At 43.4% G+C, this 23,771-nt stretch overlaps 1 pseudogene; it reads right to left on the bottom strand.

Moving 5' to 3' along the window:
* Positions 1-9,682: 9,682 nt before the first annotated feature.
* LOC126098863 (5S ribosomal RNA) lies at positions 9,683-9,800 on the bottom strand (annotated as a pseudogene).
* Positions 9,801-23,771: the final 13,971 nt, after the last annotated feature.

The following is a 23,771-nucleotide window of genomic DNA, read 5'->3' as shown; positions in this document are numbered from 1 at the left end:
GGCTCCTATATTCTCTATCAACATCTGTTTAAAATTGGCTTTTCCCTTCAAGGGTGCACTTTCAGTAGTGGCATAGACTCCCACTGTCACTGTATTCATGGCTCTGGCTCCCATATTGAGCCTTATGAAGTTTTCATTAAGTACTTCCCACGAGGTTACATAATTTGGATACTGATTATTGAGAATGATGGACACTCCTGCTCTAGCCGCGTGGGATTAGCCGAGCGGTCTGGGCGCTGCAGTCATGAACTGTGCGCCTAGTCCCAGCGGAGGTTCGAGTCCTCCCTCGGGCAGGGGTGTGTGTGTTAGTCCTTAGGATAATTTAGCTTACGTAGTGTGTAAGTTTAGGGACTGATGACCTTTGCAGTCAAGTCCCATAAGATTTCACACACATTTGAACATTTGAACATACTCCTGCTCTCGACCTACCGCTTACGTCCACTCCACTAAAATAATGGACAAACTCCTGGAGATATTCGTAACTACTTGTGCTGTATTATATCAACTGTAACTTCTTCTTTTCTATTCCGGATGCCCTGTCCACTCCAGACACATAAATGAAAAATGCCAATTTCCTTTCCGTTAACGAATTACATTACAAGCATCCGAAAACCGAGGCGTATTACTGTATATTTTAGGTGGCTGTCCTCTTTTGTGGATGGGCAGTTGGCTCATCACACAAACTCTAACCTGGAGACCCAGGATTTGTCGTAAGTGTTCTCTTCACGTTCTCCTTGCGCTTATACAATCTAAGGAAAAAACAGACGCATCACGAAGGAATTATCCGAAAGGGAGAATAGGATGGAAATCGATAGATGCGATGTACATGTACAGACAAACAAATGAATACAGTTTTAGAAAAACTGGATGACGCATTCAAGAGAAACAGCTTCACAAACTGAGCAAGTCAATAACGCATTGGTCGGACTACGGCCTTATGTAAGCAGTTATTCGGCTTGGCGTTGATTGATAGAGTTGTTGGTTGTCCTCTAGACGGATATCGTACCATCCCACACCGCGCAGCAGTATTCTAAAAGAGAATGGACGAGCGTAGTATACGCAGTCTCGTTAGTAGATCTGTTACATTTTCTAACTGAACTTCCAGTAAAACGGAATCTTTGATTGGCCTTCCCCACAACATTTTCTATGTGTTCCTCCCAGTTTATGTCGTTCGTAATTGTAATTCCTAGGTATTCACTTGAATTTACGGCCTTTATACACTACTGGCCAGTAACATTGCTACACGAAGAAGAAATGCAGTTGATAAACGGGTATTCAGTGGACAAATATATTATACTAGAACTGACATGTGATTACATTTTCACACAATTTGGGTCCATAGATCCTGAGAAATCAGTACCCAGAACAACCACCTCTGGCAGTAATAATGGCCTTGATACGCCTGTGCATTGAGTCAAACAGAGCTTGGATGGCGTGTACAGGTACAGCTGCCCATGCAACTTCAACACGATACCACAGTTCATCAAGAATAGTGACTGGCGCATTGTGACGAGCCAGTTGCTCGGCCACCATTCACCAGATGTTTTCAATTGGTGAGAGATCTGGAGAATGTGCTGGCCAGGGCAGCAGTCGAACATTTTCTGTATCCAGGAAGGCCCGTACAGGACCTGCAACATGCGGTCGTGCATTATCCTGCTAAAATGTAGGGTTCCGCAGGGATCGAATGAAGGGTAGAGCCACGAGTCGTAACACATCTGAAATGTAACGTCCACTGTTCAAAGTGCCATCAATGTGAACAAGAGGTGACCGAGACGTGTAAACAATGGCACCCAATACCATCATTCCAGGTGTTACGTCAGTATGGCGATGACGAATACACGCTTCCAATGTGTGTTCACCGAGATGTCGCCAAACACGGATTTGACCATAATGATGCTGTAAACAGAACCTGTATTCATCGGAAAATATGACGTTTTGCCATTCGTGCACCCAGGTTCGATGCAGTGTCAAGGGTAACCGCAGCCATAGTCTCCGAGCTGATAGTCCGTGCTGCAAACATCGTCGCCACTGTTCAAACGGTTCATATGGCTCTGAGCACTATGGGACTTAACTTCTGAGGTCATCAGTCCCCTAGAACGTAGAACTACTTAAACCTAACTATCCTATGGACGTCACACACATCCATGCCCGAGGCAGGATTCGAACCTGCGACCGTAGCGGTCGCGCGGTCTCAGACTGTAGCACCTAGAACCACTCGGCCACACTAGCCGGCTCGAACTGCTCGTGCAGATGGTTGTTGTCTTGCAAACGTCCCCATATGTTGACTCAGGGATCGAGACGTGGCTGCACGATCCGTTACAGCTATGCGGATAAGATGCCTGTCATCTCGACTGCTAGTAATATGAGACCGTTGGGATCCAGCACGGCGTTCCGTATTACCCTCCTGAACCCACCGATTCCATATTCTGCTAACAGTCATTGTATCTCGACCAACGCGAACAGCAATGCCGCGATACGATAAACCGCAATGGCGATAGACTACAATCCGACTATTATCAAAGTCGGAAACGTGATGGTACGCATTTATCCTCCATATACGAGGCATCATAACAGCGTTTCACTAGGCAACGCCGGTCAACTGCTATTTGTGTATGAGAAATCGGTTGGAAACTTTCCTCATGTCAGCACGCTGTAGGTGTCGCCACCGGCGCCAACTGTGTGTGAATGCTCTGAAAAGCTAATCATTTGCATATCACAGCATATTCTTCCTGTCGGTTAAATTTTGCGTCTCCAGCACGTCATCTTCGTGGTGTAGCAATTTTAATGGACAGTAGTGTATGTGGCTGATTTATCTCGTAACAGAAGTTTAAGGGATTCCTTTTGGCATTCATGTGGATGACCTCATACTTTTTGTTATTTAGGTTCAACTGCCAATTATCGCACCATTCAGATATCTTTCTAAATCGTTTTCCAGTTTGTTTTCATCTTCTGATGACTTTAATAGTCGGTAAACGACATCGTCATCAGCAAATAACCTAAGACGGGTGCTCAGATTGTCTCCCAAATCGTTTATGTAGATAAGGAACAGCAAAGGGGCTATAACACTATCTTGGTGAACACCAAAAATCACTTCTGTGTTACTTGAAGATTTTCCGTCACTTACAACGAACTGTTACCTGTCTGACAGGAAATCACTAATCCAGTCACATAACCGAGACGATATTCCGCAAGCACGCAATTTCACTACAAGCCGCTTCTGTGGTGTAGTGTCAAAAGCCTTCCGGAAATCCAGAAAACGGAATCAATTTCAAATCCCTTGTCACTGAATACCCAACTAAATAGGTACTTCTGTTTCACAAGAACAATGTTTTCTAAATCTGTGTAGACCGTGTGTCAATAGACTTCACGCAAATAAAGAGCTGGTGGTGTTTCACAAGAACGATGTTTTCTAAATCCATGTTGATCGTGTGTCAATAGACCGTTTCTTTCGAGGAAATTCATAATGTTCAATCGCAATATAATATGTTCCAAAATCTTGATCCACATCGACGTTAATGATATGGGCCTGTAATTTAGTGGATTACTCCCGTAACCTTTCTTGAATATTGATGTGACCTGTGCAGCTTTCCAGTTTTTGGGCACGGATCTCTCGTAGAGAGAACGGTTGTATGTGATTGTTAAGTATTGCGTCAGCCTACCCTGAAAGGAACCTAACTGGTGTACAGTTTGGACCAAAAGACTTGCTTTTATTAAGTGATTTAAGTTGCTTCCCTACTCCGAGGATATTTACTTCTACGTTACTCATGTTGGCAGCTGTTCTTGGTTTCAATTCTGGAATATTTACTTCGTCTTCTTTTGTGAAGGCATTTCGGAAGGCTGTGTTTAGTAACTCTGCTTTGGCAGCACTGTCTTTGATAGTATCTCCATTGCTATCGAGCAGAGAAGGCATTGATTGTTTCAACGGTCTACCCGACGGGAGGCCCTAGCCACACGACATTTCCATTTCCATTTGCCGCCAACATACTTCACATACGACCAGAATCCCTTTGCATTTTCTGCCAGGATTCGAGACAAAGTTTCGTTGTGGAAACTATTAAGAGCATCTCGCATTGAAGCCACATTTGGTCTACACATATATTATTATTTTGGGAGGAGTGGAGATTGTTTCTCAGGAAGGCGTCAAGTGAATTTTTATCTGCTTTTTTTTTTTTTTTTTTTTTTTTTGGAGGATTTGGGGTTACAATATTCAGTCTCGCTAAGACAACCCTGTGTTCACTAATCCCTGTATCCGTTTTGATGCTGGTTATTAACTCAGGATTATTTGTTGCTAAGAGGTCAAGTGTGTTTTCACAACCGTTTACTATTCGCGTGGGCTCATGAACTAACTGACCGAAATAATTGTCAGAGAATGCGTTTAGGACAGTTTCGGATGATATTTTATGTGTACCTCCGGAATTAAACACGTATTTTCGCCAAAATATCGATTTAATGTAATGAATAAAGTAACTACCAACAATAATCGTATGAGTCGGATACATGTTTGAAATCAAAATTAGTTTTTTTTAACCATTCAGCAACTCTATCATCTGAATTTGGAGGTCGGTAAAAGGATCCAATTATTCTTTTATTCCAGTTGGCAACAATGATGCCTGTCCATACTAACTCACAGGAAATATCTAGTTCAATTTCGTGACAAGATAAACTACTTCTGACAGCAGCCCTCCACTCGGCTCTACACCAGAGGTCCGCAATCTGTCCTGTCAACTATGCTGCAAATGGTCAGCTCTTCTTTCATCCTGCAAGCAAGACTGGCAGCCTTTACCACTTCTGTTAGCCGCTCGAAATCAGAGAGAATCTCTTCTGATCCAAGGGGATACACATCAGTCATACCGACGTGAGCCACCACGTGCAGTTGGTTCCACCCTGTGCTCTTCATGGCATCTGGGAGGACCCGTTCCACGTCTGGAATGATTCCACCCAGTATGCTCACAAAGTGCAAATTGGCTATCTTCCATTCTTGGCAGCCATGTCCCTAAGGGGCCCCATAACGCGCCTAATGTTAGAGCTCCCAATTACCAATAATCCCACCGTGATTGCCCAGATCTCGCAGGCTGAGAGGCTTCCTCTGAAACAGCACAGGTGACGGCATCTGGCTCAGCGACAGTGTCAGCCACAGACAGCACCTGTAACCTGTTTGTCAGACTAACCAGGGAGGCCTTATGTGCGGCTCCCTTGGAAGTCTTTCACTACTTGCTATGCCCCGGGGTGACCTCCCACTCGACCAGAGAGGAGGTGTCAACCTCAGCGCGAGCTGTAACTTGGCTGGCCACCAGTAAGGACCTATCAGACGACTGAGACGTGCGGGACGTCTGTTGGAGCCCCACAGCCGGCGCACAACACTGGTGCTTATTCACTGCAGCCTCAAGCTGTGTAACCGAGGCCATCACAGCCCGGAGCTGAGAGAGGAGTGTCAACAACTCATCTCACATCCGCATACAACAATCGCAGTCCCTTCAAATGGCTCTGAGCACTATGGGACTTAACATCTATGGTCATCAGTCCCCTAGAACTTAGAACTACTTAAACCTAACTAACCTAAGGACAGTCCCTGTCCGTACTAAAGACCATGGAAAACTAAACTATGCAGATAAACGGACTATCGGCATGGTGCGCAACTCTGGAAACACAGGAACTGTGTCTAATAAATTAGATTAACACGCAGAGATTCAAAAACCTAACTACCGAAGCACTCAGGAGAAACTAAATAATTCGCCCCTGATTAGGAACTCGTAATATGTCACAAAATCGGTTTACTTTACGACGCAAACGAAAACGCGAGAACTGTGGTTATTACATATCAAATTAACACGCGGAAACTCAAGAGACTGAACTATTAAAGCACACAGATGATATAAAATTCGCTCCTGATTAAGAACTCGTAAAACACACAATCTCGGTTACTTCCCTGGTGCTGCGTGTGTCTCAGCTTGCTGCTGCTGCTGTTGCCTGACTGATTGGCTGACTGACTAACGCCACAAGCTTTCAAAACGAACAAACAAACGACTATCGACTCGCGCTGCAGAAATCTACTGTAGACCCCGACGAAAACGCAGGAACTGTGTCTAATAAATTAGATTAACACGCAAAGATTCAAAAGCCTTACTACCGAAGCACTAAGGTGAAACTAAATAATTCGCCCCTGATTAGGAACTTAATATGTCACAAAATCGGTTTACTTTCCGACGTAAACAAAAACGCGAGAAGTGCTATAAACGTTCTCACTTGGGGAGAGATCCGATCACCTCGCAGGCCAAGGTATGGTTTGGCAGGCAGCAAGACAAGCCATAGAAGCTCTTGCCATTTGCGGTTGGTCATTGTCTTGGTGAAATGTAACCCCAGCAAGACATGTCATGAAGAGCAACTAAACGGGGCGTAGAATATGGTCGACGTATCGCTGTGCTGCACGCGTTTCGCAGATGCCAAACAAAGTTGTCCTGCCGTGAAAAACAAATGGCACCCTCGACCATCACTCCTGGTTGTCGGGATGTATGGCTGGCGACAGTCAGGTTGATATCCCACTTCTGTCAGGGGCGTTTCCAGACCCGTCTTCGGCCTGGAATCTCATTAACTGGAGTAGAACTGTCTTCTGTGATGAGTCCCACTTTGAGAAGAGCCACGGTGACCAGCGAAGACGAGTTTCTACTGGTTGTCTTCGTGCCTGCCAAACTCTACTTTGGCCAGCGAGGTCGCTGAATTTGTCCTCTATCGAGAACGTTTGGAGCATTATGGGTAATGTCCTCCACCCAACCCAGGATTTTGATGGTCTAACGCTCCAATTGGACAGAACTTGGTATGATATCCCTCAGGAAGACATACAACAACTCTATCAATCAGTACCAAGCCTAATAACATGTACATCACGTCTACCGATTTCCGTCTCATCCGCATAAGTCCTTCCAGTTGCTACGGTTGACCTCTTACAGATGCTCGTTTTTCTTCAACTGAACAGCTTACTGTGCTATTTACTACCGCAGTATCCACATCAAGAGAGAGACCTTTAAGCTCACGTCACGACTCCTCAATAGTTAAGTATCACACATTATTACTCCTTAATTCTTCCTAATGATTCCAGTAAACTTCAGCCCACTCTTCGCCACCCCTAAATTATGATCTGAGTTTATAACTGCTGCTGTGTATGCATTACAATCAAATGTCTGATTTACACTGGTCAGCCGGAACATTATGGGCACCGACCTACTATCGACATTAACGCGTCCAGGCGATAGTAGCTTCACCTGACGAGGAATGACTGCTAGTCAAATACAAACACAGTGTCCATGTGTAGGATGGGGAAGGCGCGCACCTATCTGAGTCTGACTGAGGTCAGATTTTGATGGCCTGGAGGCTGGGCACGAGCAGTCGTGGGGTTGAGAGGCCACCCCTCATCAGGGATGTCGGACGTCTTAGGCTGGGTAGACTGGTAAAACTGCCAGATGGAGAACTGGAGCGCAACTAACTCCAGACTTTAATGCTGGGCAGAGTACAAGTGTTTATGAACACACAGTGCACTGAACACTCCTAACGATGTGCCTCCGCAGCCGACGACCCACACATGAGCCGGTGTGGCCGAACGGTTCTACGCGCTTCAGTCTGGAACCGCGCGATCGCTACGGTCGCAGGTTCGAATCCTGCCTCGGGCATGGATGTGTGTGATGTCCTTAGGTTAGTTAGGTTTAAGTAGTTCTAAGTTCTAGGGGACTGATGACCTCAGATGTTAAGTCCCATAGTGCTCAGAGCCATTTGAACCATTTGAACCTGTTCTGCGGGACAGCTCTGGGGAACATTTACGTGGGCAGTCATGGGCACAGTGGAGCTCGTGCAAGGCACCATGGTAGCCAAGAAGTATCGTACACTGGCTGCAGACTCCCCATACCCTTTAAGGACGATCATGTGCCATTTTTTAGCAAGACAATGCGAGGGGTCAGATGGATTGGGTCGAGGAACACAGTGGCGAGTTCCAATTGATGTGCTGGTCCTCCAACTCGCCAGATCCGAACCCGATCGAACACATCTTAGATGTGATTAAATGTGACGCCAGAGCTCACCGTCTCCCTCCCCGGAATTTATGGGAATTAGTGACGTGTGTGCAGATGTGGTGTCAACTCTCTGCAGCGATCTATCAAGAGCTCACTGCTTCCGTTGCCACGATGCTTCGCTGTTATCCGTGCCAGATGTGTACATACTAGCTTAAGGTACGTGGTCATAACGTTCCGGCTGATCGGTGTATGTTTCGGCATTGTTTCAGCCGGTGTCTTCTAATGTGCGAAGCTTTGTTTCCATATACCTCCATCTTTTGTTATCATATGTAGAATCTACGTAAATACCGTTCGCAGTAATGAGCGTGAAACGCTGTGTCTCGGAGGTAGCTTTATTTCCGATATGCCACAGTCCAGCGCACACCTCTCCGTGGCAGGTGGCGGAGCCTGCAGACGCGGCCTCAGACGGCTGGCACCTGCCGTTGGAGTCTGGGACCAGCGCAGCGCCGCCCGCCTGTCATCGACCACGCCGCTACTTGTTGCTGTCTGCTCTCGCGCCCTGCCCGTGTCTCGGCCATTAGCCGTTACAAGTCTCTCTCTGGTGGCCCATCCCCTCATCCCCTCACCCCCTCCGCGAGATCCCGGATGCAGCATTGTGTCGGCGCGAGACCAGACAAAGGCTCCCACTAGGCCGGCGCGATTCACTTGTTCATCTGCGTCTTAGGCCGTCCTTTGGTGTCTCATTCCTCTCAGACGGCGAACCCTTGGGGGTCGCCATCAGACGTGAAGAGGGTTACTGAGACAAAATACGTTGCTCTCCTACGGTGACAGTAACCTCAAGAACAGCCAACCAAATTACACCCCGAGCTCTTCCCTTCTCTTTCATTTAGCAGTTTAGTGGTTTCGGTATATTTAAAAATTTGCCACAACTCCTCATTTTCCTTTATGGCAGAAGATTTGATGTATTTGATAAAAGCCTTAGTAAACTCGTTCCTTTAAAAAATCGGCTGGCATATTCATAAGGGAGAGAAAATTGAAAATCGTACCAGACTCCAAGTAGCTACAAACAAGTGTAAAACGTTTCGTAAAACATACAACAAAGAAAGCAGTGCAAGGAATAATGGCTACCCATAAAATAGATCACATGAAATCCCTCAGCCTATAGCAGTGAGACTATTCAGAGCCAAAATTGTGCCAACATTCATGTCCGCCATATAAGTTATCGGACCACATCTCACAGTGAAAACCCTGAGGACACTGGAAAGAGCAAAGACAACCTATACAGGATGTAACAAAAATGTACGCCACAATTTACAGGACACATTCCTCCCACATAAAAAAGCACTCCGTCTTCAGGCCACGAGTGGCCTACCGGGAACATCCGACCGCCGTGTCATTCTCAGTGGAGCATGCGGGCAGTGCGGGATTAGCCGAGCGGTCTGAGGTGCTGCAGTCATGGACTGTGCGTCTGGTCCCGGCGGAGGTTCGAGTCCTCCCTCGGTCATGGGTGTGTGTGTTTGTCCTTAGGACAATTTAGGTTAAGTAGTGTGTAAGCTTAGGGACTCATGACCTTAGCAGTTAAGTCCCATAAGATTTCACACACATTTTTTTTTTTTTTTTTTTTTTGGAGGTTGCCGTAGCTCCTCAATTGGCATCACGAGGCTGAGTGAGTGCACCCCGAAAAATGGCAACAGTGCATGGCGGCCTAGATGGTCACCCATCCAAGTGCCGACCACGCCCGACAACGCTTAACTTCAGTGATCTCACGGGAACCGGTGCATCCACTGCGGCAAGGCCGTTGCCCACATACATAGGCGAAGAAATTATGTTATATGAACATGGGTCTGGAAACCCTTTGTTTCCACGTTACATCTCATTTCCTCCAACTCATAAATCATGGGAAACACACACGACTGGGACGCACCAGCATACACATGCAACTCTTTCTCATATGAGATAATCAATATGCCCTCCGTGGGCACTGAAACATGAAACAACCTGTAATACTTCCTCATTTTAGTATTAATGTCCATCAGCTTCTAAATGACAGATTCGGTGATGGGTGGATAGGTAGAGATGGACCAATAGCCTGGCCTCCACGCTCTCCGAACCCAAACTTACTGGACTTTTATTTGTGGGGGCCTTTGAAAGCTCTTGTGTGTGGAACCCGTATTATGGAAGGGTGCGAAACCATACGCAGTACTGCATGGATACACCAGCCCATCCAAGATTCATTACGAGGGCGGGTTAATGCACTTATCAATGCCCAAGGAGGCCTTATGTAATATCTGCTGTGACAAAAAGTTCCATATAGTATGGTGGTGCGTTCTGGTCATATGTGTTTTGAAAAGAAGGGAAGACATACCTCCAGAATTTTACAGCACAGGCGACATGATTGACTGAACATGGACGAAGGGAAACTTCGAGGTGAGATAAAATGGTAGTCCATGGTTTCCACCACCATATTTGCAGCGGCATGTCATATCGTGAACCAAAGGGAATGTGTGAGTCTAAACTGTGTCATCCAATATGCAAACGTTACCTTGTAGAACTCTGTACCAAAAAGACAGGGTCAACAAGTGACTACGCAAACCACCATACGTAAAATTTCTAATTTTGTCTGTTATTATTATCCTATTTTGAAGTTGTACGGCTATTTGGTTGTAATAAAGGTATTATTTATAAGTTTGTATGAAAAAATAGCAATCAGCTTTGTAACGTCCATGGATAATTTGTCTGTATATTAACTAGAGTCATAGGCATCCAAAAGGGTTCCCCCCTTGGATCCTGGGTAAAGGTTCTTCCATTTATAACACAATTCTCGCGAATTTCTGGCAAGGATTGTGACTATACTGAACTGGAGGTCGAACAATGCCAAACACGACACTGGGGTACTACGACTTTAGTTATCAGTACATGTCTTGCAAGTTTCCATTGTCATTCTGCTCACGGGAAATTATGCTGATTCCATGACGATGTCGCGGTGCTGTTCCGCACTCAAGATGGGTGCGGAGTTTTACAGGACAGTACCGAAATCTTTCATCTGTCACCTTCTCGTACAGCCCGGATCGAGCTGCAGAAAGCATCTTGTCCGTGGCCCGTGGATTCCGACGTCAGTTTCCAGCGCCAGCACGACGGAAACATGACAGCAGATACGAGCCTGTCTTCAATCCCGCCGCCCCGCCGCATCTTTTGTTACACAACACAATCGCAACAAGAGCTTGCCGAGTTTCTGCATACTTCCAATACTCTTCATCCAACCACATTCGAAACACATTTTGTTCAACTTCACTCATAATAGTCAAGTTGACGAAATATAAAGCTTGAGAGTAACACAATAAATGTTTTGAGGTGACCAGATTCGATCTTTTGTAAGATGTCATCAAAAATGAATAAGTGTTTTTAAAGTCTCTTCACAGCGAGTAACTTTATTCCAGATACCATCGAAATTGAATGAGTTTTTTTAATGCCTCTTCACGTAGAAGAACTTTAGGCATTTTGTGTTGATTGTTTTTGTTGATGTTGAACAGGATTTTCTGATTCCTTGTGACTTCCTTGTATTTCCTTTTTTTCTTCAGTGTGATTTATAGTAGCATTAATAAATTTTTCTGAATATGGTCTAGTTACATTTCATAACTCATTGTATACCATGGACTTGACCGTATGAAAATATGATTTCAGACCGTTGAATCAAAAATGTGGCATACATAGTCACATGAATAATGCAAAAAGGTGTACATGACATAGCATTATTAAAATGCTAGCGGAGAAACCAAGCGTTGCCCAGACATTTATTTCCAGCTGTGCGTCCACCTCAGTGCTACACAGTGGGTGGCCTCGTACGTAATTTTTATGACGTCATATCTCCTGAACTGTGAGTTGAACAATGATATAGTTTTCTAGGCACATTAAGCGGCTTATGTGGACACAGTCTGCAAAATGTGTTGCAATTGGAGTTAGTAGAAGTAATACGAGGGTGGTTTGAAAAATTCTCGGAACGGAATAGAAGAAAAGTACTTACATCACTGAAACTTTTTTTATTTTTCTATGTAGTCTCCTTGTAGATTAATGCACTTGGTCCAACAATGTTTCAGTGCCTTAATCCCATCTCGAAAATGAGTTTCCTCCAGGCCCGCAAAATAGTTGTCAACTCAAGCTATCAATTTTTCGTTTCAAGCGAATCTCCGTCCACCAAGAAAAATTTTCACTTTTGGCAAGAGATGGAAGTCTGATGGAGCCATATCAGGTGAATAAAGCGGGTGCGAGGCAGGATTCGAACCTGCGACCGTAGCGGTCACGCGGTTCCAGACTGAAGCGCCTAGAACCGCACGGCCACACCGGCCGGCTCGGACAAGAAGAGAATAGAAGCTTTCGAAATGTGGTGCTACAGAAGAATGCTGAAGATTAGATGTTCAAATGTTCAAATGTGTGTGAAATCTTATGGGACTTAACTGCTAAGGTCATCAGTCCCTAAGCTTACACACTACTTAACCTAAATTATCCTAAGGACAGACACACACACGCATGCCCGAGGGAGGACTCGAACCTCCGCCGGGATCAGCCGCATAATACATGACAGCAGCGGCCTAGACCGCTCGGCTAATCCCGCGCGACGAAGATTAGATGGGTAGATCACATAACTAATGAGGAGGTATTGAACAGAAGAGGAGTTTGTGGCACAATTTGACTAGAAGAAGGGATTGGTTGGTAGGGCATGTTCTGAGGCCTCAAGGGATCACCAATTTAGTATTGGAGAGCAGCGTGAAGGGTAAAAATCGTAGAGGGAGACCAAGAGATTAATACACTAAGCTGATTCAGAAGGATGTAGGCTGCAGTACGTACTGGGAGATAAAGCACCTTGCACAGGATAGAGTAGCATGGAGAGCTGCATCAAACCAGTCTCAGGACTGAAGACCACATGGATGCTTAAGATAATCTACCTTGAAAGTATTAAATGAATAGCTGCCAATCATTTGGGATACAATATATTTGTATTCTTCGTCCTCAGCGGCACTCAGCAGCAGAAGCAGCGTTCTCCTGAAGATAGCGAACAGCTGGAGTGCCGAAATATTGAATCGAGTTGATTTTAGGAGCCGGCAGCAAATCCGAAGAGACTTTCAAGACTTTACTGCGTCTGGGACAGCTGATGAAGACACATTTCGTATTCTTCCTGTCAAATACAGTTCCTGGAGCGCCACATGTAGGTCCTATCAGTCGCGAAATGGAAACTACTCTGAATATCAATAATGTTTTATTTTTAGCAGTTAGCCACATTTTCCAGCTAATTCTCTGTATAGTCGATGCTCCGATTTGTCGTAGCATTGTGCCAGCTCTCCAGTACCTCGTCATAGAAGGCAGCCGCCTGTGCCTTCCGCCCATTCCCTACGCTGGTGTACAGCTCGTTGTCTGCGCCAAAATGTTGTCTTCACAGCCAGCGACTTACGTGAGCAGAGATGAAACTCAGACGGGCTGTATTGTGGGTGAACAAACACGTCCCAACGAAAACGCTGCAGGAGCATCTTCATTGCCCCTGCAGACTGCGGCCGAGAATTGTCACGAAGAAGAAAATCATATGACAGCTATGTTATGTGGGTTGCATGACATCAGGTGAAATCTCTCACCAGGCCCTCATACTTAGCGGAAGACTATTTTCTAGGCATCTTTCCGTGCAATGGACCTCACTTGCCGAATAACCCAAGTGTATAACCACCACAGCTGCCGATTCGCTTTTCTGGAAAATCACTTCTCCAGTCCAGACGAGTTGGCCCGACATCACCCCTTTGAGAGTGGAATCGGTGCGGCATACGTTTTTCCTTCTACGGGATCGATTCACTGTTTTCATGGGGGATCTTCATGCCTGCCTGCTTTTGACGCTACACCACACAAGCGGCTTGTGAAATTCCGTGCTTATGGAATATCGTCTCAGTTATGTGACTGCATTCGCAATTTCCTGTCAGAGAGGTCACAGTTCGTAGTAATTGACGGACAGTCATCGAGTAAAACAGAAGTGATTTCTGGCGTTTCCCAATGTAGTGTTATAGACCCTTTGCAGTTTCTTACCTATATTGGGAGACAGTCTGAGCAGCCGTCTTAGGTAGTTTGCAGATGACACTGTCGTTTATCGAGTAGTAAAGTCATCAGAAGATCGCCGGCCAGAGTGGCGTTACAGTCTGGAACCGCACAACCGCTACGGTCGCAGGTTCGAATCCTGCCTCGGGCATGGATGTGTGTGTTGTCCTTAGGTTAGTTAGTTTAAGTAGTTCTAAGTTCTAGGGGACTTATGACCATAGCAGTTGAGTCCCATAGTGCTCAGAGCCATTTCATCAGAAGATCAAAACAAATTGCAAAACGATTCAGAGAAGCTAACTGAATTGTGCGAAAACTGGCAATTGACCCTAAATAACTAAAAGTGTGAGGTCATCCACATAAGTGCTAAAAGGAATCCGTTAAACTTCGGTTACACGATAAATCAGTCAAATATGAAGGCCGCAAATTCAACTAAATACCTAGGAATTACAACTTAACTTGGAAGGAACACTTAGAAAATGTTGTGGGGAAGGCTAACCAAAGACTGTGTTTTATTGGCAGGACCCTTAAAAATGTAACAGATCTACTAAGGAGACTGCCTACACTACGATTGTCCGTCCTCTTTTAGAATATTGCTGCGCAATGTGAGATTCTTACCAGCTAGGACTGGCGGAGTACATCGAAAAAGTACAAAGAAGGGCAGCACGTTTTGTTTTATCGCGAAATATGGGAGAGAGTGTCACTGAAATGATACAGGATTTGGGCTGGACATCATTAAAAGAAAGGCGTTTTTCGTTGCGGAGCTATCTTCTCACGAAATTTCAGTCACGAACTTTCTCCTTAGAATACGAAAATAATATGTTGACGCCGACGTACATAGGGAGAAACGATCACCTTGATAAAATAAGGGAAATCAGAGCTCGTACGGAATACGGAAAGATTTAAGTGTTCGTTCTTTCCTCCCGCTATACAAGATTGGAATAATAGAGAATTGTGAAGGCGGTTCGATGAACCCTCTGCCAGGCACTTAAATGTGATTTGCAGAATATCCATGTAGATGTAGATGTAGATGTAGATCAGCGCTAACAGGTGATTTGCGCCTCGAGCAGTTAGCATTACAATTCCGCCAATGGTAGAGCAGTAAGTTTTGTCATGGTGCACCTGTCTGTATATTCGCAATACGTGATTACTCACGACTAATTACTTTGCTTTGTACAAATAACTGTAAAATCCCAATATTCATCTCTGTTTTTCTCTTCAATGTTCTCGCTAGGGATCAGACCATCATTGATTGTCATGTGACTGTATTTCTTTATATGTACATTTGACCCGATCCACAAAAAGTTTATGGATCATTATATAGTTCAAAAATGTGGTCTGGAAAATTCTCACGATGATGATGATGATTTATGCCAGAGGGCGCTAAACAGCTAGGTCATCAGCGCCCTTGCATTAATGTTATACCAAACAAGATTTTTACGATCTGTGGAAGGAGATCAATAAACTGGATAACTACTTGTGATCCCCCAAAAAGGTGAGGTTCAGAAAAGCCCGTAATAAAACCCCAGCGAGTCAGAGCGGGATAAATAAATAAAATCTTGGAGAAACTACATGTAAGAATGCTGCTAAAAAAAGTGACAAATAACAATGTCTGGATGACGACTTAGAAATAATACGTGACCCTTTTGTGACTTGATTGCCTCCCATATCCGTGTTATATCAAGAATATAACCAGTTTAATTAAGTTGTGTGTATGTTACTGATCTGTAGAAAACGTGCTTGATGCGGGCCCCCACGAATACCTCTCCTGTGCCAACCTCTTCATCTCAGAGTAGCACTTGCTACTAATGACCTCGCCCGCATCTCGTGGTCGTGCGGTAGCGTTCTCGCTTCCCACGCCCGGGTTTCCGGGTTCGATTCCCGGGGGGGTCAGGGATTTTCTCTGCCTCGTGATGGCTGGGTGTTGTGTGCTGTCCTTAGGTTAGTTAGGTTTAAGTAGTTCTAAGTTCTAGGGGACTGATGACCATCGATGTTTAAGTCCCATAGTGCTCAGAGCCATTTGAACCATTTTACCAATGTCCTCGGCTATTTGCTGGATGTGTTCCAGTCTCTGTCTTCCTGTGCAGTTTTAGCCCTATGCAGGTCCGTCCCTCTTCTAACATGAAAGTTATTCCCTGATGTCCTAATAGATATGCTATCCTTTCTTCTTGTCAGAGTATTCCATGTATTCGTTTCCTCGCCGATTCTGCGGAGAACTCCCTCAATCCTTACCTTATCATTCCATCTGTTTCAACATTCTTCTTCGGAATTGTTCTTCATTAATCAAGTTGACCAGTAGTCCCAGAAGAACGCCGCTGCAACCGTGGCCGAAACGTTGGTTTTTCTCCAGCCGCGGTAGTTTATATATTATGACGCGGTACCACACCCAGAAAACATTTATGTCGATCAAGTTACTTACCTCAGCAAATACATTCACTGTTGTAAGAAAATTTGTCCAAAGTCTCCACAATCCAGAGAACAGAAAATTGTCGGGTGAGATCGTTTCAATCTGTTAGTCGAGCAAGCATGGCAGGCTCCTCGCTTCTCTCATTGCTGTCCACAACATCTACAAATGCGGTCCAAATGTAATTCGGCAATAGTGAAATCTGTTGCTACTGTGATATTTTTAAGTGAATTCTGTTTATGTAATCAATATCGTCCTATGGAGACATGGTTTGACTTATCAATGCGAGGGACGTTCAATAAGTGATGCAACAGTTTTTTTTTCCAAAAAGATGGTCGGTTTTATTCAGGATTCGAATACACTATACTATCCCCACTCTTTTGCCCAAAAACCCTATTTTTAGACGTACAAACAACCTCTGTTCAATACGAGAGCCTTACACCACCTTACTGGGAGGGCCTGTACTCCCACATAGTACCATTCCACTGTTCGCCGTCGGAGCGAACGTCTTCCTGCATCAATATCTTCCCCATCAACCATGTACTGCTTCCCTCGGCACCCTCCATTGGTCCAACCAGATGGAAATCGGAAGGTGCGAGATCTGGGCTGTAGAGTGGATAAGGAAGAACAGTCCAGGGAAGCTTTGTGATCTCCTCTCGGGTGCGCATTGCGTTGTCATGGAGAAGGAGAAGTTCGTTTGCATTTTTGTGGCGACGTACAACACTGAAATCATGTCTTCAATTTAATGAGAGAAACGCGATACTTTTCAGAGTTGATCGTTGCACCATGGGGGAGGACATGACACAGGATAACTTCTAACGCCGGAAATAATGCATATCCTCCTATTTCCATCTATTGTACTATAAATTTGTTTTCCTTATTTTTGTTACCTGAATATATGACATTTCTGTGTCTTTACATATTGTAATTGTTTTACTATTTGTATGTATATATATATATATATATATATATATATATATATATATATATATATATATATATGCATTTATGTCGATGTATAATTGATTTGTTTCGTAAACATTATTTGTATTTTTACGCTGGGTCTTGCCTAGGGAAAACTGCTATCGAACGATTACATCGATAGGTCGTGTGAAGAATCAAAGTGTGTAGGATCGTTGGTAGTGTTAACTCTGCCTCGTGGAGCGCGGGCAGAGCAGAGGGAGTCTGGCGGGGGTAGTGCAGTGGAGCAGGTGTGTTGTGTGACGCTCCCGCGAGTTGCCGCGCTTTCTGGGTTGGGCAGCATGTAATTGCGCTCGACGTGCTATGATAGTTTCTGACACGGTGTCGCGGACGGGAAGCATTAGCTGGCGCACATCAAGAGCCCGTTTCGCCTGGTGACCGTTTCGAGAAGAAGGCGCGCCAACATCCAGCTTCTGCAACAGCGACGGCCGACAATGAGTGACTGTCGCCACCTCCTCGATCGCCGGCTTCAAACCTTCAATCAACCAACAAGGAAGACTGGAAGCACGTACAGTTTTAGAACTGTATGGCAGACCTCAGCTTTTCAAACTTTTAAAATTGTTGCATCACAAATTACAGCAACTTAGCATGAAGCTTTGTTGCTCATTGTCCCAATTGCATTACCAAGCAGGGTCCCTTTCTTTTCCGGAATGAACCCGAGTGTCGTTGAAATTCAAACGCCAGCATCATTCGATTTCACTGCTTTAATTTCAAAGTTCAGTTAAGGTATTCATAGCTGGCTACAATATTTAGATTACACAAGCTCAAATTAAGAGTGCGAGTTTTGTTACCGTATTTTAGCTTACCTGTGACTGCAGCTCAGCTTGGTACGTACTAAATTTTACTATTGTTAATTGTTCACAATCATTTAATTCAAGTTCAAAGTTAAATCTCTTATTTCTACATTGCGTAGATTCAAGTAGCTTTTGAAATGATTGTTGAGGTAGTCCAAGACTAACCATATTTTACTGAATTTCGATGTGCTCCAGAAAGAAAGCTCACTATTAACTTCAGTCACTAAATTAACTTTCGTTTTTCCGGTTTTATTAATTTTTTGCTAAATGAAGTCAGAGTGTAGCGAAATTAATTACTTCTGACAAACTTTCAGTTTTCACACTACACGTGTCAACCTTCAGTTGCCACGCTTCTAGTGCTAATTATATGTGTAATAACCTTTCTTTTTCAGTTACTATTGAGAGGCACCCACATGCCTTGCTCATACTGTGGCATCAAGCAGTCAGGCCTGCAAGATGAGTGGTCTGCCAAGCGAGTGGATTCATTCTTAATTTATCGAGTAACATGAACTCTCGTACTCACAATTTAGTTACAAATTATCCTCCTGCATGAATAATACGCAATGGAAACACGCATCTGACTATCAGTAATTTACAGAACTCGGACTGTACACTACGCACTGGCAATACCACATTTTCTTTTTGTCTTTTATTTAACGGCTTTTGTCAACACGTGGCCACCGCATTGAATATGAATGGCGCACACATTATAAATTCGGGACATTATGGCAACATACAATTCAATGGAAAAGTCCACCAATCTTTTTCTTTTCACTATCTTATTTATTCCGATAAATTCTCTAACCTAAACACACAAATTCTATAACCTACAACAAGAACACATGAGAAATTCCGCCCAGTGGGCATGGCTTTACATTGGTGAATCTCTATATTATGGTCTCGTAATTATTTAACGCTACAATGCACTTTCTGGATAGGATGGTGGATCATTTATTATTTCTCACACTTCGACTCTCACAATCATCATCACGAAACTTTCCTCCAGACCGAGCGGTACAGAAGGAACAAGCATAACCCACTAATCTTTTGAAACTACCTTGCTACTCTCTCATGCAAACCATACATACCCAAATTACATGACATACACCACACTACGACATGAAATGCTACACAGAGAATGGTCACAACATTATCACTTTCAGCTTTCCCACTTCAATTAATATTTATCCCAGTTTCACACAACACTGCCCCACTTTGTAATTCTACTTTCCTACTATGAACTCTGGAGATATATGCACGTTCTCCTGTGCAATGCAAGCCATGTGGCGTTGCTGGATAGACGGCCAACTCACCTTGCTTCTCTCTCAGAGTTTGAATCTAGCGTCACACAGATTGATATCACGCAAAGTAATATTAAGAACATTCATCACACACGCGAGTCCTCAACTGATACCATGGACGAGTACTTCTCTTTATCTTTTGTCTCATACACAGTTTGAGACTCACACAGTACTCACCATGTGGAAGTACTCGTCTCTAATTTCAAGTCCTGCACACGCCATTTCTTAAATATTTCAACTTATGGTACACACGCTATTTCTTAAATATTTCAACTTATTGTACACACGCTAGTGATTCAGCTTAACTTAAGCACACGGAAGTATTTCAACTTATTGCTATTATTGCTACACGTGGTTTCATTGTGACCGTTGGTCACTTCCGAAGATTACTACAATCCCATTAATATTACCTGCCTGACATTTAATTCTCCCCACAAAAGTTCCTGAAATAGAGAAATTATTATTTCAAACTACTCTTAAATATTCCACATTCATACCATGACTCCACTCTTTCGTCATTATGGAGCACAACTAAAACAGGTGTTAACAGCACAGGATCCAGCGGCAGAGTGCCGAAACATGGCCGTTCTCCAGGTCATCTCCCATCTCTGTCGAGGTGGCGGAAGCACCTTACTACCCTATTGGTCAGCCACATTGCAGGCGCTCAAAGCTCTGGTAAATTTCATCTCTTTGGTTCCACCAAAGGTGGCCAAAGGATCGATTCAAAAGATGATCATATATTCACTTTCACTATCTGTGGTTAGCAGACGACCATACATTCATTCATTTGAAAAGATCTCACCAAACTGGATGTAGGGATTTATTTTGTGGGAGTGCACATATGATAAATTAAATAAATAAATTGTCATTCTTTCCTACACTGGTATCCGGCTTCGCTGTATTAATTGAAATTGAGTTATTTTACAAAAAAAAAGTGTTGTTCTGACAAAAATAATGAAGTATGTTGTACCTATTTTCAATGTCGGGCGGTACTGTACCCTTTCACCACCGGCTACCCATGCAGAAAAAAATGGCACAGTACTATCCTTGCAATGTGAGGGTAGTTCCGAACATTTTTTTAAGAAAACTGTATTAGAACAAACATAGCAAGTCATCAAAATAACCAGGAGGAGGCCTTAGCCCCTGGTGACCTCAAATTGACGACGAAATGTTGTTACTTTACCAAATTATTGACACAGTTGTTGCATTATTGTACTCTCCACAATCCGAAGTAACGTACACATACAAATTTACAACAATTCACATGACAAATAAAACATTACCTCATACAAAAATAAAAATTAATGTTGAGGTAAAAATTTGCGTAGTTACTGGTATCTTCATTATTTTTATGAGTAATCCAAACTTCACTAATTCTACAACAAATAAAAAAAAATACTAATTGTACTCATGAAATTTTAAATAGCTCACCGTCCAAACACAGAACAAGTAATCTGACATTCATAAATTGCGCTGTAATAATCTTTACACGGCAATGTCTAAATACAAAACAAAATCAACAAAAAAGAAAAAAATTTCGTACACTAGTTACACGTAGAAGTCAGGCTCCATATCAATACACGCAATAAATAGTTAGCAATAAGTGCTTGAATCCACCAGTAGCTCTCGTATCTTACTCTACTGCTCATTTCTTTGTTGTTACACATTTGGACGACAAGAACTTGCATTTCGACTAGCCTTCATTACACTTTAATGTGAAATATCACCACTGTGATAATGCAAATAAGTGGCTTCAGTCAACACACCAACAAGATTATTACTGTCCACGACATCAAAATACATCAGTTAATTCCGATATTTGTTGTGCAATGCAAACTCTTGTCCCCTGTGACAACCTTACTGACCAATGCAACAAGAGCCGCTACGTTAGTATTACGCCACTGGCTAATAATTAAAGCATCATTGTACCAAAATATTCTAATAAACATGTTACGTGTGCTTGATAACCCAGAACAAACAAAAAAAACACACTAACTATTCTACACACAAATGTTGATAAAATACAATTACACTTGCTGTCCCTTCAGGAATGAAACATATATAAAAAAAATTTACACAATTACAATTACAAATACATTATTCCTTATCTTGCGAGTCACACGGAATCATTTCATTCTGTGATTTTCTTGGGGTCAAAAAAGTTGCTGACAGGTTCCCTAGAAACACTGTCTCGGTGTCAAAGCTCTCCCATGGTTACCCGGAAGAAAGTCGTTAAGTCACTCAAATCGGCATTTTGAACACGCACTGAACAGTACACTGTATCTCACATTAAACACAAATGCCATAGTCACTCTCAGCGTACCATCCACACGAATCTGGTCGTCCAGAAATGGCCCTACAACTACTATTACCCACGGTTCTGTCCTTTCAGTTCATGTTGTAATTAAAAGTCGTAAGTTCCAACAAACAGCACTTATTCCCGCACCAATTCAAGAAATGTCTCCTAGTACAAATGCAAATGTCAATGTCCCACTTTAGTTTCTTGCGTTCATACAATAATTAGTCACCAAACGACAACTGTCCTCTTTAAGTATACCAAGCGTCCCACATGCAATTCACAAAGCACACTTAACAAGTCGCTGCCAAAAGTTTATGGATCCCACCGTTAAGTGGCCAAGACAAAACAAAACGATCGTCCTGTCTGCTAAAGACAAAATCTTTTTCACCACTCACAACGTGGAAACACCAGTCCTTCACTTTCCACCTTATGGACACATACGAGCAGTCGTCTTGTTTCACGGCTCTACAGTCCAGTACTAGTTAATAGTTGCTGGTAACAACTGCCCGCCGGACTCTGCTGCGCGTCGTCCATTCTGCCGTGGCGCCGCTGCGCGCCCCGTTGAGCAGAAGAAACCACCCGCTGTTGCCTCCGCAGGATACTTTCCCCAGTCGTAAGGGTGGCGGAACTTATGAATGGCCAGTGGTACATGCATGTCGCCCCAGGCCGTTGATCTGCTGTAGCGGGCACGTGGAGCGTACCCCGACCGGCAGTGGAGTGGGGAGCGCACCGGCTCTGTTGCCGACGTCTGCTTGGCTTATGTGGTACGGGCGTGTTCTGTGTAGCCCCTCAGCACTATGACACCCAATCAGTCAGACCCTTCCATGCATCTCGCAACATTACAGACAAAAGGATATTCTTACATTATTAAAATACTCATTGATTACATGTATGATCTATTAGATACATTGGTAATAAAAGAATCTTTGTTCTAAAAAAAATAAAATTATACACCCTAGTTTTCTACACATACAACATATCCCTTTTCTATATACAGCCCATACTTGTGCTACTGATTGTACCTGTCGTCCCTCATACAAAACATGAAAGTGTTAAAAATAAAACAAAAGGAATAATAAACAATCTATACAGCTCATAATTACAATATCAAATAGTAGACTACTTTAACATCCTATCACAGTGAAAATATTAGAAACTGTTGATCCTAATACTACAATATACAACGCACCTTTGTGCTTGTGACAGACTAAAATTAATACCCCTTGAAAGTATTCTAACAAAAAAAAAAAAAAGAAATAATCTACACAGCTCACAATTACCTATCACATGTTATTAAGTAGTAAACTACTTTAACATCCTAATACAATAAACATTTTAGAAACTGATGACTCTAAATCTACAACATACAATGCACCTTTGTGCATGTGACAGACTGAAATTAGTATCTCTTTATATATTTTACATTTTATTATATATAACAACATTTCTAGGACACGTATGTACCATCCACATGTCAGATCCTGACCTGCCATCGAGGTTCATCCCACTAAAACACAATAATGTTTTACTTATGGATCGGTAGCATCCCCTTTACAGGAGTGTGCGCATTGATCACACTAAATACTACGACTCTCACTCACCAGGCATCACATTTTCCTTCTCATTCAATCCATTAATACACTAACAGAATAGGTCTAGAAGTCAGCTAACCTTAACACCACCACACTCACGACAACATACCATACCTTTGCTCCCTTATACTCAACCACACAACACATGAAGCTGTTTCGGAGATAGCTTTCCAGTCTCCGAATTCGTACTTTCACTCTAGCACCTCTCTCCATCGGATGACCTCTGCATTCACTTTACCGATTATTCATCCTGCTAAATATCAACTTAGAATTGCGACATTTCATCTAAGAACAAAAAATACACGAATTATTCATCCTGCAAAATAACTGTACACAT

Source organism: Schistocerca cancellata, chromosome 1 (genome assembly GCF_023864275.1).
Source record: "Schistocerca cancellata isolate TAMUIC-IGC-003103 chromosome 1, iqSchCanc2.1, whole genome shotgun sequence".
Lineage (NCBI taxonomy): Eukaryota > Metazoa > Arthropoda > Insecta > Orthoptera > Acrididae > Schistocerca > Schistocerca cancellata.
The sequence above is the reverse complement of the archived record's forward strand: the minus strand, read 5'-3'. Positions and strand labels throughout refer to the sequence as shown.